Here is a 14,885-nt window from a genome sequence, read left to right on the forward strand (position 1 = left end):
AAAATAATAGTAGAGAGCAAAGAACATCAAGGAAAACAAAGTGCAGACATGAAAAGAAACATTTTGAACTCCTTTAATTTAATACGTTTTAAAACAATATTATCCTTTCACTGTAGACTTTGTTAATTAATTGTCAACAATTGACATTTAGTTGAAATGATCACCATTACTTTTCCTATTGATCTGCTTGGTAATAGCTTTTCTTTCACAGCCATTTTTTGACAGCTGTGCCATCCCTAGACATTGAAGTCAGAGGAAACAATAGATGAAACAGTAGCACTGTAGAATAAACTCATGTTTAACACTATTCCTGTGAGCTATTCTGCCTAAAAACATTGTACAAAAAGGCTGATTTTTTTTTTTTTTTAAAGAAGCTGCTCTGCCTTGTGGAAAAGAATCTGTTCTGATTATTTCCCAGCCTCTTCAAGAGACCAAGAAAAGACAAAGTCTTGGTAACACAGCTGTTACTCATACTAAAGCACTAAAGATTATCAGCAGTGCCAGAGAGTCATTGACATCAAAGTTTCTCAGTAGATCAAATTACATTCTAACTTATGTTCGATGTTTATTTTGAGGAAAATCAGAACGAATGAAGAGTTTCTGGGTCAACGTAGACAGACAAAAGTCAAGGAGATTGGAATATTTCCAACAGACAGATTGTGTTTTGTAGTGTTTTGTTAGCAGTCTTATTCAGAAACAGAAACCTTCCCCAGATGTCAAGACTGTCAGGCAGGAAATTGGTCAGAATATTCAGGTCAAGTTATTTGTTTCCTTTCTAAGATACACTCCAACTAACAGACTTCCTCAGCACACTGTGAGCAGCACCTCCACCTAATGGTGCCTTGATATTAAAGGTCCTCTTACTTACACAGTGTCCCTTACCAAAAAAAAAGAGATTAAGACCTAGAGATAGCAACCCATTTAGGTAATATTGTCCAATAAGGTGCCTCCCTTGAAAACAGAATTCATAAGTAATTCTAATACCTGCAACAGGCACTGGCAATACAGCACTTAGAAATAGGTTAATAATTATATCAGGAACTATTAATAGTGTTGAAAATGGGGAATAAAACTTCAAATATGATAGTATAAAAACAGTAGCAATATGGTAAAGCTGTGATATTTAAATTTTAAAAAAAAAAGGTGTGCAAGAATGTATTAAGATGCCACTAAGAAAACTTGTACTTCTCATAACCACCTAAATTCTTGGAAGGAGTTATATTTAGGGATTCATCTTTAGGAAATTATTATGTTACCCTTACGTAATAAATTTATTTGTGTATATTCTTTTAAACCTTGGATTTCATGTTCTACAGAAAATACATTAAGAAAAAATGCAGCATATACTTTAAAAGGAATGTGTTATATGACAGGTGTTTCCTCTTCATTGTATAAACTAGAATTAACACTGTATTTCTCTGAAAAGAAAAAAATAAGCCTAGACTCCTGAACAGAACATCTGTGTTGCTTTGGCACTTTGATATATGAATTGAAAAATAATTTCACACTCCTAGTACAAGCAGATTTCATCAATATACCAAGCATGATGTTGTCAGCAGCAACTTTGGCTTTCTTAAAAGTATGCATGTTAAAAATCCCAGCTCATATTATACTTTTCCTGTATTCTGAAAAGATGAATCAGGATGTGTGTCCAGCAGAGAAAAGCAGAACCAAACCCAGTAGAGGTATTTTTGTATTTTGTTCTGATCTACTCCAGTGTGTTAGGTTAGAATAATTTTGTTAATTCCACCCTGGTCATTAGAATTGAGAAACTGAATAAAAAGTTACCTGCCAGCAAGTCCTAAGAAAAATGAAAATGTACATTATACACTATAATATATTTAACAGTATTTTTACTTATAATAACCACTCTATATCATACTGATAGAGAAATGAAACTTTTCAATTATATTTGGAACACTAATTCAGAGTGGGAACAGGGATGTCAAGAGCTACCATTTAGAGGCAGGACCATATGAGGCATTATAGATGATAACAACAGCAATGTCTGTTTCTTTTGAGATTCACTGTTTCTTGATTAGATGTGTTGTAGTCAGAAATAGAAAGTTTTTAAAGTTGGCACAGCTCTACTGAATTCCACCTTTAGTGAGCCTTTTCTCTCCTTTCAAACGAATAAAAAGAAGGGGCAAGTGCAGTAGAAAACAGACCAATACAATGGGATGGTAAAGAGGAGCTCTAAAAAGAAATTTAAAACGGTATTTAGTAATTTAATTGTTTAAGATCAAGGCACACATAAAGAAATATCACAATTTATGTTCTTAAGAGTATACACCAACATCATATGCTGGATGATCATTTTATGGATGTTAGTAGAAATTTAAAACCACAAGATTTTAGAGCAAAATAAAATGTGCATCTCCCCATGATACAATTTTGGCCCAATATAATGATAAGCAGAAAAGTTTATGGTGCATAAACACCCTGCATAACAACCTGGTTTGGGGTTGAATTATATACTCAAAATAGAAGGAGATCATTTTGCATTGCTCAACACCACACTAAAAACAGGATAGTGAAAAGCACACAATGTTTTTTTCTTTTAAGTAATGAGATCTATAGGGAAGTACATTAATTTCAGTAAAAAATAAATAACTTTGGAAGGTCTGAATAGATAACGAATTGCTAAAAATCATATTTACCTTTGCTGCTGTACATGTTATGACTAAAAAGGAGGTTTTTTTCTTCAACAGTAGCTGATGAGGTGCTATATTTTGGGTTTGTGATGTGTTGACCACACAGGGATGTTTCAGGTTTTGCTGAACAGTACTTGTACAGTCAAAGCCTTTTCTGATCCTCACCCCATCCACCAGAGAGCAGGCTGGGAGGGGGCATGGCTGAGACAGCTGACCCCTGCCGACCAAAGGGACACCTCATACCCTATGGCCTCGTGCTCCACAATAAAAGCTGGGGGAAATATAAAAGGGGGAAGTTCAGAGTTCCAGTGTTTTGTCTTGCCAAGCTATATGTGAGGGATACTGACTTTCCTGGAGATGGCTGCACACCTGCCTGCCCATGGGAATCGTGAATGAATCCCTGTTTTCCATTGTTTGTTCATGCAATGTTTGCTTTACGCATTAAACTGTCTTCATCTCAAACCACAAGTTTTCTCAAATTTTTGCTTCTGATACTTTCCCCAGTCTCAACATAAGGGAGTGAGTGGTGTAAGGCTGAGCTGCCTACCAAGGTTAAATTCCAGGCAGCTGGGAGGAATTAGATGAAGTATTGAAAAATTTTAAACATTAATTCGTCTCATTTTAATATTAATATAAAAGAAACCCTTAAAATTGTGAGATTTTCCATTAATTTTACATTCTACAGAGTGTAGGGATGGATTACTTTATACATATTTATCCAGACTGAAGTAAGTTTTTACAATTACATTATATGAAAATAGATGCTTCATACAAAATTGTTTACCAAAAGAAAGCAGCTTTGTCAGTTGATTTTTTCATCCTTTTAATTGCAAAAGACATTACTTTTGGTACAATAAACCAAAAAAAAAAAAATCACCAGTAGTAAAACAAAGTAAGGAGTTTGTGCTTCAGGGAACAGTTTTAAAGCAAGAGTTTTTGTAGGCCCTGAAGAAATTAGCAATGGAAGTGATGTGGTTAGAGAAATTCTCAGTTGGTCATCACAATTGTTTTCACCTATCAAGCTACATTTAAAACAAATCAAAATAAAAATTAATAGTTAATGAAGAAGTCATTTTTATGTAAGATGAGATAAAAATTAAAGGAAGAATAGAATTAATAATTGCCTAGTAAAATCCATCATATGCAAATAACAGATCAGGAGGTATGTTGGATTATTTTAATACTAATCAGATTTTGCAATTTTCTTCCAGTATTTTGACCGTGACAAGCACAGAATTTGAAATTTTCAGAAATTGGTTTTCTCTTACAAAACTCCCACAAGTTCTGCAATATTAACTCAACAAGCTTATATGTGACAATTTGAAATTTGGCAAATATTCCATTGAAAAACTATAGTCAGAATAATTAAAGCACTAATACATTTGGGCTGTTTTGATCATTTATTCTTCCCAATTACTGCTTCTCTTTGACATTCTATTTTTTCCACCACTGTCTCAGTTTAATAAAAACATTTTTTTTCTCTCATTGAAAAGCAACAACTTGTAGCAGAAAAGCTGATATATGATAGTAAAATAAGTTTCCTAACAACTGATATTAAATAAATATTAATATTTCTTCTTGCAATCATTTCAGGCAAAAAATAATAGTCTAATGAATAACCTTCTGGCACTGCACCTGTGGTATTTTGAGTTGGTTTTTTGTGGTTGGTTTGTTTGTTTCATGGTTCGGTTTGTTGTTTTTTTAAAAGAAATATATATATGTGTGTGTATATGTATACTTTGAGTAGTTGCAGTTGTGTTTCTTTCTTTGCAAGACATCTTTTTAAACCTTAAACTCACGGAACATTTTTTTGATTTTTCTCTTTAAGTCCTCCTTCCTTTCATTCACGGCATTTATTTCCTAATTCTTTCCTGCAGGAACTATGCTTCATCATAGTTATATGAAGCAAAGGTTGATAACTGACAGGAGAATTGGTTGGTGTCACTCAAAGAACTCACAGAGCACTGAGAATTTCATTGCCAGTCCAGCTTTATTTTGGCCTCAATTAGCAAAAGGCAGGTTTCTTCAAAGACTGGAGGAGCTCTCTGCAGAAGCTGCCAGTGATCTTTTCCATTTAGTGGATCCTTGCTGAATAAAGCAATTTCATTTTCTGTGTTCTATCATTTTATCCAAAGAAGAGAAATTAAGCTGGTGAAGGATCTAAAGTCCTGTGAAGGGTCACTGAGAGAGCTGGGAAAAGAAGGTACAGGGAGGCTGTAATTGTTCTCTACAACTACTTGAAATGGGGTTATTGTGAGGTGCATGAAGGCCTCTTTTCCCAAGCAACAAGAGATAGGATGAGTAAAAATGTCCCCGCGTTGCACCAGGGGAGTTTTAGACTGGATATTAGGAAAAAAGTTATTCACCAAAAGGATTAGTAAACATTGGAGAGGCTGCTCAGGGAAGTGTTATAGTCACCACCCTGGAGGTATTTAAAAAACCTGTAGATGTGGTTCTGGTGGACTTGGTAATATTTTGTTAATCTTTTTGGATCTAAAAGATATTTTCCAACCTAAATGATTCTAGGATTTTATAATCTGTTATGAATCTTCAAGCTTTACCCAGAAAATTAGTTCCTTCTCTTTTTTGTAGGAATATAGACCATTTTCTGTTCATCCAAACTTGTTTGTGTCATTTCATGTCCATACTAATAAGTCTATATCCCCAAGGTCACCTGGAAGGCAGAACTGAACATAGTTTCTCAAAAGCCTGTGATGAATTTAGGTGTATTTCTTATTTTTATTAAAAAAACAGTACTTCTAATGAAGTTAATGGAAGATCTGAGATAGTTAGTAGGAAAAAAAACCAAAACTATTGAAGTCATTATTATTATAATTTCTGAGAGGATTTATACTCTTTATGGGACTGAATATATGTTATTCAAATCAAATGAGTATTTTTCAGTGGTATCTACGTGTGCAGAGCACACCTCCTCTATGAATGTCATACTACACTGACAGAGAAATTTGGAGAGGTGTAAAGGTCTTATTGACCTCTGCACTCTTGTGCCTTTTGTTTAGTTTTAATGAAAATTATTAAGGATTTTTAGACAAAATTATGTTCCAAACTTACTGTACAAGAAGAAGGTATTTGAGATTGATAAAGGAATGAGTATATGTAAGAAAGGCTTCTGCGCAATTTTCAGTTGCACTCTGGGCAATTAGACACCCACCTTTAATTAAAAGTCGGTGGATCTCTAGTGACTAAGTACCACTCATGAGTTTCAAAGTATCATTTAATTGACAGATGAATGAGTTAAAAAAAAAAAGTGAGGGGAAGGGGGAGACCACATTTCAGTTGAAGAAAGTAGACTTCTGTGAGTCTGAAATGTTTAGACTGAAAATGTGTTATTAAAATATTTCTAAGGCAGATGAGGAGAAGAACATGCTAGTGCAGAATAAAATAGAAGAGAAATGGAGCAGTTGAAGTTTCTGGTTGATTAGAAATCTGTCACTGAGCAGCAAACTGTGCTAGGACTTTTATGTGAACAGTAAGATAATGGAGTTAGAGCTGCTAACAAAACTTGTGACCCTCAGAGTCTGACACAGCCAGATCTTTGATTGTTTATTAAGTACAAACAACTCACATATACCAATCACAGATGCACCTGTTGGTAAACAATGTCCAGACCACATTCCACAGCCATCAGGCAGCTAATTGTTTACATTTCTTTCCTGAGGCTTCTCACCTCCTCAGGAGAAAATCCTAGCAAAGGGATTTTCATAAAATATCATGGTGGCAAAAGAGGAAGACTAAATATATAGAGAACAATAAATGCAATATCAACAACTGTCAACAATTGCACAAGCATATGTATATATATAAAATTCTGTTCTTCAAATTCACTTGCTAAAATTCCAAGCAAATGAAATCTTAATAAAGAGAAAAGGCTTTGGAAAGGATCTTGGAAATCATTTATATAGGTCGTTCTACTTCCTGGAATATACTTACTGTTGCAAGAAATAATGTTGCTGAATTGGCTAGGAATCACCAAAAATAGGACTGGAAGGAAATTCAAGGGATCATCCCTTCCTACCTTCTGCTCAAGAGTAGGTAAATTCTACCTAAACTGTTCCTAGCAGGTTTGTCAAAGATATTCTTAAAAACCTGCAGTGATAGAGACTCCAGAGCATCCCTTGACATTCTGCTGATTTATGTGGTGTTTAACCTTCCCTAATATTAGAAGTACTTTGTAATGAATTGGCATATCTACAAGAAGAATATTATGTTATGTGAAATAGAAACAACTATATTTATAAATAATTTAGAGATATTTTCCATTCATATTGATTTTTTTTTCCATTTGCATGAATAAAATGCATAAGATTTCACAAGAGGCATAAAAAGTGCTAACATTTTTATCATTTAATAAAATAAAGTTAATTTCTTTTACTGGATATATTGTGATTCATTTATTAAACCCTGTTCACATTCTAGAATATCTATATATATATATAGAGAGAGAGAGAGAGATATGGTGGGGTAATTGTTTCAGTTTTGACAGCTAATAAACTTGATACAAAATAAATAATGGCAGCAAAATTTATCTGTTTAATAGCAGTTCTTTATTTTTGCAAAAAATCTTTTGCATTTTTAAAATAAAATATCAAATTATTTCACGTAGAAACATTTCTTTTGAGCATTGAAAATTGTTTAGAGCTGTGCATATAGGTGTTTACACAGGCAATTTATTAATTGATGTTGCTAAGACTACATACATGAGCAATGGCTGATGAAATCCATGAAAAAATGTAATATGTATGTTAGATAATTCAACCCTGCATGTATTTATATTAATGAATGCAGGAAAATTACTTATGAAATGTGAAATCCTTTGGTATTTGTCTTCTGAACATTGAAACACACTTTGGGCTCTACATTGACTGGAGAGGGAGTTCACTTACACAGCTATTCAAATTTGTCTTTTGATTCTCTCTGTGATATTGACATTTTGCAGAGTGATGTGGGTATCAGTGTTAATGCTCTCAGTTTTAGCTTCTGATGGTATCTATTATTGATAACCTTGGTGGAGAGAAATGGAACAAATAGGATTTGCAGCTTTCTTTAGTTTCTATTTTTGCTCAGATTTGTTAAAAAAATAAAATGTGACAAATAAAATTTTAAACAAAAATTCAGAGAATCATTTGCTCAGGTAATGCTGAGATATTTATAAAAGGTCCAAGAAAAAATGAGAATGTAAGTATATAGTGCATTTATTTCATTGTTCTTTCCTCAGGTTTTGTTGATTTAGGTCAAACTTTTGCACAGGAGTTGAAAGGAGAAATGTAGGTACATAACATTTATAAAAGATGTGACACTAGCCAGGTGAAGTTTCATTTCATGTTACCTGAAATTATCATATTTCTGTCTCAAGATATACTAAAGTAAAAGCAGAAGTCCTGATGTGAACCAGCAGTGGTGATAGGATTTCAGAACGCATATAAGCAACATAATCAATATATTCATTATATATAATGAATACAACCGATATAATCAGAAATATTTATCTGACCATCCATTATGGCTTAGTTTTTGAAGATGGTGGCCACTCTTAGTCCAGGTTAAAGCACAGGGAAATAATGGGTGCTTTTTAATATTTTTGAACTGACTCAGGTTTTTTATTGGTGAAAACTTGAAATAGTGTAACTGAGCTTTTTTGACCCCAGCTTTACTTATTCCATATTAGGCTCTGTCAGAAATCTCAGGAAGTCCCTGTGATTATTTGGAAACACAAGATTTAATCTCGAATTTCCATACATTGATGTCAATACCAGCAACTCTATTGTTTCCATTAATGCTGCAGTAGCCATTGCATTATTACTAGTGTATATTTGCTTAAAAATAAGTAATGAGAAAGTACTTTTAAAAGCAGAAAAACATAAACAAGTCAAGTAATAGAAATTCAATATTATAAAAAACTAACTCAGTGTAATTGAATACTGCTTGATTTGAACAAAGTGAAAGATTTGCTTAGTTAATAATCAACTTAGTTGCTCTCAACGTGTCATTAAGGTAAAAGTGTTTACAAAAAATTCGGAGGTGTTTTTATGTTAAATTATATAAGATGAAAATATATGTTATATTATTTTTCCTGAAAACTTGAACAAAAAAGTGCTTGTGCTTAACAATTAATTTTGTTTTATTAAAATATTTTAAACCGGAAAGAACCCCTTTTTTTCCGTACAAGGGTGTGTGGCTGATCTGTTTTATATAGAAGAACAATCACAAGAATAAGTAAAATGTGAAGATAGAAAAGGTTTTGCTCAGTTGTGTGGAAGACAAATTCTGATTGTTCATATCCCTTTCCAAAATTGCCATAATATATTTTTATCTATATCCTTTTCATTCCACTTGTGTACAAAAACAATTTACTTAGCATACGATTCTTTGCATTTTTAAGAATACACAGAATCATGGGGCTCATGGACCAGGTTTATTAAGGCTCTTGAATTATTATAATTTAGAGCACAAAAGAGAGTGTCCTCAAATATAAGTTATATAGGTTTTTGGAGTATGTAGTCAAATAACAGGTTTGAGTATTGAGTTCAGTGCTGTATGGAGACAAGACATGGAAAAATTTAACTTTGTGAGATAACAACTCCAAAGGGGAATTTAAAACAACAGAAGATAATGAATGGCAAGTAACAATGCAAATTAAAATTTCTTAATGAAACATGAGGTAATTTAATTTCTTGGACTTGGAACACCAGCTAATTAAAGATGCATATAGAAAAAATTAAGTTGGAACAGAATTGTATGTCCTTAAACAAAAAATAAAATAGGAAGGAAGCAAGAGCAAAGAAAAATAATTAGAGGGTTCTGATCCAATCTGATATCTTTTAAATAAGAAAAAATATTTTCTAAATGAAACTAAGAGATCCTCAAATACACTGATGGCAAGGAAAAAAAAATAAAGGAGGAAAAACCCCTTGCAAAACAGCATAAAACCCAGCAAAACTGAAAAAAAAAGAGAAAAAAAAGAGTAAATGTTTCTTCAAACAGTGGAGGGAGAATCAGAATAGAAATAACTGTTTAGAGATGCTCAAATAATAAGAAAAACCCCTTGCAAAACAGCATAAAAGCCAGCAAAACTGAAAAAAAAAAAAAAAAAAAGAGAAAAAAAAGAGTAAATGTTTCTTCAAACAGTGGAGGGAGAATCAGAATAGAAATAACTGTTTAGAGATGCTCAAATAATAAAGAAATCAGTGGATTATATCAGAAGCAATAAATGTGCAAATAAGAAATAGGAAGAAAATACAGATTTTGGAGAATGTAAAATAAGTAAAAGATTTTCACAGGCATTACATAGCTTTTCTTTATTCATATTTAAATTGATGAGGGTGTTGAAAATGTACACACCAACATATTCATGATTCTTTTTAGCTAACACTGAAATCAGACTACAGTTAAATTACAGTATATTCAGTCAAGTACAGTCATTTGCATTTAGTGATTTGGGTTCTCACAGCAGTTCTTCCTATATCGTTCATTAAACACAAGAAAATTACTCATTTTAGCAACACCTTGCACCCTTGCATTTGATTTCATTTCTGTCTTCGATTATAATTATGATTGTTATTTGCTAAGGCTGAAAATTTTTTTAAGCAAAAAAGTTTGGACAAAATTAAAATTCCTTTTTACTACTTTATTTTTTCAAGAAGTTCTTGTTCAGTGCTTTGGTTAAATGAAGCAATGAAATTGGTTTCTAAGGCCTGGTGCCATGGCCAGTCTTATAATTTATGTTGTGATGTGCCCCATATACTGAGGGTGTGTATAGAGTGTGCGAAAGACTCGCTGCTTCTGGTCTTGTGAATGGAAGGGTAGGGAATGGAATTGTCACTGGAATGCTGCCAAGGAATATGTCTCAGACCTGAAAGTGTAATGCTTCACACAGAGCTGCAGACAAGTAGCAAACAAGTGAGCGAGAGGCTTTTGGAAAGGCCTCCAGAGGTTTTCACTTAGTCTGGAAACTTGGTATGACTGACAGTGAGAATACTTCTGGCTTTGTTAAGCAGAGCAGCCTAAGCCCCAAACATCAGTCAGTAAATCTTTCCTTAGAAGAAGATTTACATGGGATTTCTAGAATTATGTTGAATATACAACTCACAATCTAGAAAAAGAGTTGACAAAATGGCATACCACAAAAATATACATGAATCATTGAAAGATATGAAGACTCCTCGGGGACCTAATGGTAATCAGATATAAATAGGATGGTAGTCATAATTTTCTAGGTGTAAACACACAGCAGCATACATAACAAGAGATGACATAAAAAATTGTACACATTGATTGTGTTAAATTAGCTGAATAAAGTAGGGGAAATTATCAAGTCCAATCAGTGTAAACCAGTGACCATCAGTGGTTAGAAAAGAATCGATGTTAGACTGTATAAGAAAAAAATAAAATTAACAACCACACCTTTCTAATGGTGGATGCAATTATAAGAATGCCTTTATATCACAGTGGATGAGATCAAAAGTTTGGTGATAAATGTTACAAATATAGAAAGTATCAGAGTACTTTAAAACCAATTTGCACAGTTCAAAATACAGGCATATATTTTTAAAATTGATTAATAAATGCCCCCTTTTTCATTCTGCAGTTCTGAAACCAAAGGAAAAAGAAACAGAAAAATAAATGTTGCAAAAATAAGTGCAACTTTGCATTATTTTTAACTCAATGTGGTATTGAAGCTACTATACAGTAGCTCACAAGTAGCTCAGCCAGGACATGAACCCAGCTGATAAATATTTATGTGGAAAAATAATTAAAAGTCATATAAATTATGATCAGAACAATAGATTTTATGCAGTTTAGATCAAGCTTCATATGTAAGTAAGTTTTCCTGGCTATGCTCTCCCTCTATTTGAAGCATCTTATGCTTTAACCACTTTAAGGGTGGATAAGGGAAAGGCTCTGCAGAAGATCTGATTTGGAAAGGTAATCCCTATAGGAAATTAAGAGGAAATATGATATCTCCTTAGATAACATCTTGAAATGTCATCTACCCCTGTATTTGCTGTTTCAGACTTCAAAAGAGATATCTAGCCTCTTCTAGCTTCTACAGCAACATATAAATCAGAATTGTCAGCACTGAATTGCCAAATCATCTTTGCCTGTCTACTTTTAGGCACCTCTTGCTAATGGTTTACTCACTGCAACATCATGCTGCTTTCCAAATTTAAAAAGCCAAGAATACTATTCAATACTATTGAAATAACACTAAGAACCACTACTGTCCCTTTCTCCTAGTTCAATGAATATTTGAGATTTGTTTTATAAATAAAATGGAACACCCTCTGCAGGTATTTTTGCAGGATCTTTGAAGCAGATGTTATCTCCTTTAGAAAAAAAAAAAAAGAAAATGGTCAATTTGTATATGACGTTGTATATGACAATTGTTGTTTGTTTGTTTGTTTGTTTGGAGACTGTAGAAGATATGTTTGCCTTTAAACATTAAACCAGAGGAGATTAAAATCTGGGTCTGGAAATCTGGAGAAAAGCAAAAGTCTATTTTGAGTGGAACCCCTTAAATGAAACATTTGCATTTAGAAGAAAAAGTATCAGCGTAAATCCACATTATTGCACACAATGCACCTGCAGTGCTTCCCACTAAACAAGAGGAAACAAAATTTACTTAAGTGAAGAATATCTAGCCGTGCACTATCCCACAGCTATGAAAGTCATAGTTGCAATTTGCTCATGTTTCTGTGGGGTTTGCATTTATGTGACACATGAACAAAAAATCACCCTCAACACCATGCTCAGGTGCATTTGATTACAGAAAATGTAATTTTAAAAAATATTTTTGGAGCAGATTCTGTCATTTATGTGATTTACATATTGTTGTGTCTGTCACAATGGAAAAATATTAATATCGTGCCTTCTGAAGCAAAAAAGTAGAAGCTATGGTTACAGTAGCAATGCCTTACAAATGGAACCTCATGTTGATTGCCATGATTACACTACACATTAATCTACAGAACTTCATTATTCTTTTGCCTTATGCTGGTTAAGCAGGGTACATTGGTAGATTATGCTCACACAAGTAGAAAGATAATAGTGCCATATAATTATTAATGCCACAGTTTTAATAACTCTTCTTTATCCCTCATGGATATATGGCAAGAATAGAATACTATTTCCATTCTATTCATTTCAGTATTGTTTCTGATATAAGATTTTTGTCTAATCCCACACAGCTATTCTTATGCAATTATGTGATGTAATTGTACTTATTAAACATTCTGCTAGTGCAGCCATTAGATAACCAAGAGGCAAGCTTCATATCAACTTGCTGTACTTGGAACCTTCTAAAAACTGGTGATAAACCCAAAATCTTGCAACACATCTTTTTTTAACATGGGACTAGTTTTAACTGAAAGCAGTCGTCAAAGCATACACTTTGATGGCTTTGCATAGACCCTATTTATAAAGAAGCTTGATATATCTGGGGAAAGATATGAGTCAATATATAAAACTCAAAGCCAAATGAGCACTAAAGATGAATAAATTACTGGAAAATGAATTTTTTTTTAATTAGATCTGTTGGATCTGAAACACTTGGTCTATGTCTGGCTGGGCTCATTGTCTTTCACAGCAGCCTCTGTGATGCTCTGGATTTGTGTCTGAACTGGTGTTGGTAACACATCAATGTTTTGATGCTTGCAAACAGTAAGCATCAAAAGTGACCCATGCTTACACAGGGTCAAGGCTTTCTCTTTTTCTGAGTCTTCTCCCTGCCTTTCACACATGAGTGGGTAAATATTGTCAGGAAACCTTTCTGGGAGAAATAACCCAAAATGGCCAAAGGAACATTTAATATCCTGATGTCATCCTCACAAACAGTTGGAGCAAGAACATTTTGACTTTCAAGGAGGCCATGGCTTGGAGACTGGCTAGAGGTTGGTCTGATTTCTTTTGTTTCATCCGTTTGGTGTCTGTACCCTTTCCTTTCTCCCTTTTTCATATATTAATCTATCTTCATTTCAAATCATGTTTTCTCCTTTTTGTTCCTCTGTTTTCTGTTGAGGTGAACACTCCATGTGTGGAGACACGAGGCTTGACTCCATTTCAGAAGGCTGATTTATTATCTTATGATATATATTATATTAAAATACTACGTTAGAACTGTACTAAAAGAATAGAGAGAAAAGATGATCAGTAGGCTACAAAGAACAAGAATAGAATAGAATGCATAACAAAAATCCTGTGACTGCTCACAGCCTCGGCACAGGTGGCTGTGATTGGTCATCAATTGTGAAAACAATCCACATGGACCAATGGAAGATGCACCTGTTGCATTCCACAGCAACAGATAGTAAGTGTTTACATTTCTTTCCTGAGGCCCTCAGCTCTCAGGAGGGAAAAATCCTAGCAAAGGATTTTTCATAAAATATCATGGTGACAGTTTTCTTCCCTGATCCCACTGAAGGTGAGGGAGTGAGCAAATGGCTCTGTAGAAACTCAACTACTGGTTGGCCTCCACCCATCACAACACTATTGAATCACATACCGTTTGTAATCTACATTATTCTGTGATCCTGGCGACTAAGAAATTTTATATGAACTAATCTGAATAAATTCTAGCTACCACAGCTGTGTGGCCTCAGAAATTTGAAGCAAATATTTAATAGTAACAAAGATGAGGGAACAGAGATTAACCGTAACTGCTCAGAACATGTAGAGGCCCAGGTAAAAAGTATAAAAGTACTGATAAAGCATATTTGACTATTAATATGAATTATCAACCTGCAATGACTAATATGTCATAGCTAAAGAATAATAAAAAAGAAGTATAATTTCCTTTTTTAAAAATATATGTTTTTATTTTAGGTAAGATGCTAAAGTCACAGTGTTATATCCGAAATCAGAATTTGGTTTCCTGAAACAAGTAAAATATTTAAAAAAAAATAAAATTATGTGATTTGGGTTCTGGTATAATGATGTTGTTCATGCACTGGTATAGTCAAGGTTATATTTACCAGGTAATTAAGATATGCAAACTTAATATAGTTTCACTTTGTCTTTCTCCCTTTGAATCATAAAAAAAAAATATTCCAGATTTGAAATATTACTGATTAACTGAAGATGGCATTGCACTCTCTTAAAATCTTTGCTTGACTCTTAACTTGGTTTTGCTTCTCATTTATCCCTACTATCTTGTTATGTTATCTTTTCTTCCTTGAATAAACTAGCATGTTTGGCATAAGAATTTTGCTTAAATTT

Source organism: Passer montanus, unplaced genomic scaffold (assembly GCF_014805655.1).
Source record: "Passer montanus isolate IOZ18808 unplaced genomic scaffold, ASM1480565v1 scaffold3, whole genome shotgun sequence".
NCBI lineage: Eukaryota > Metazoa > Chordata > Aves > Passeriformes > Passeridae > Passer > Passer montanus.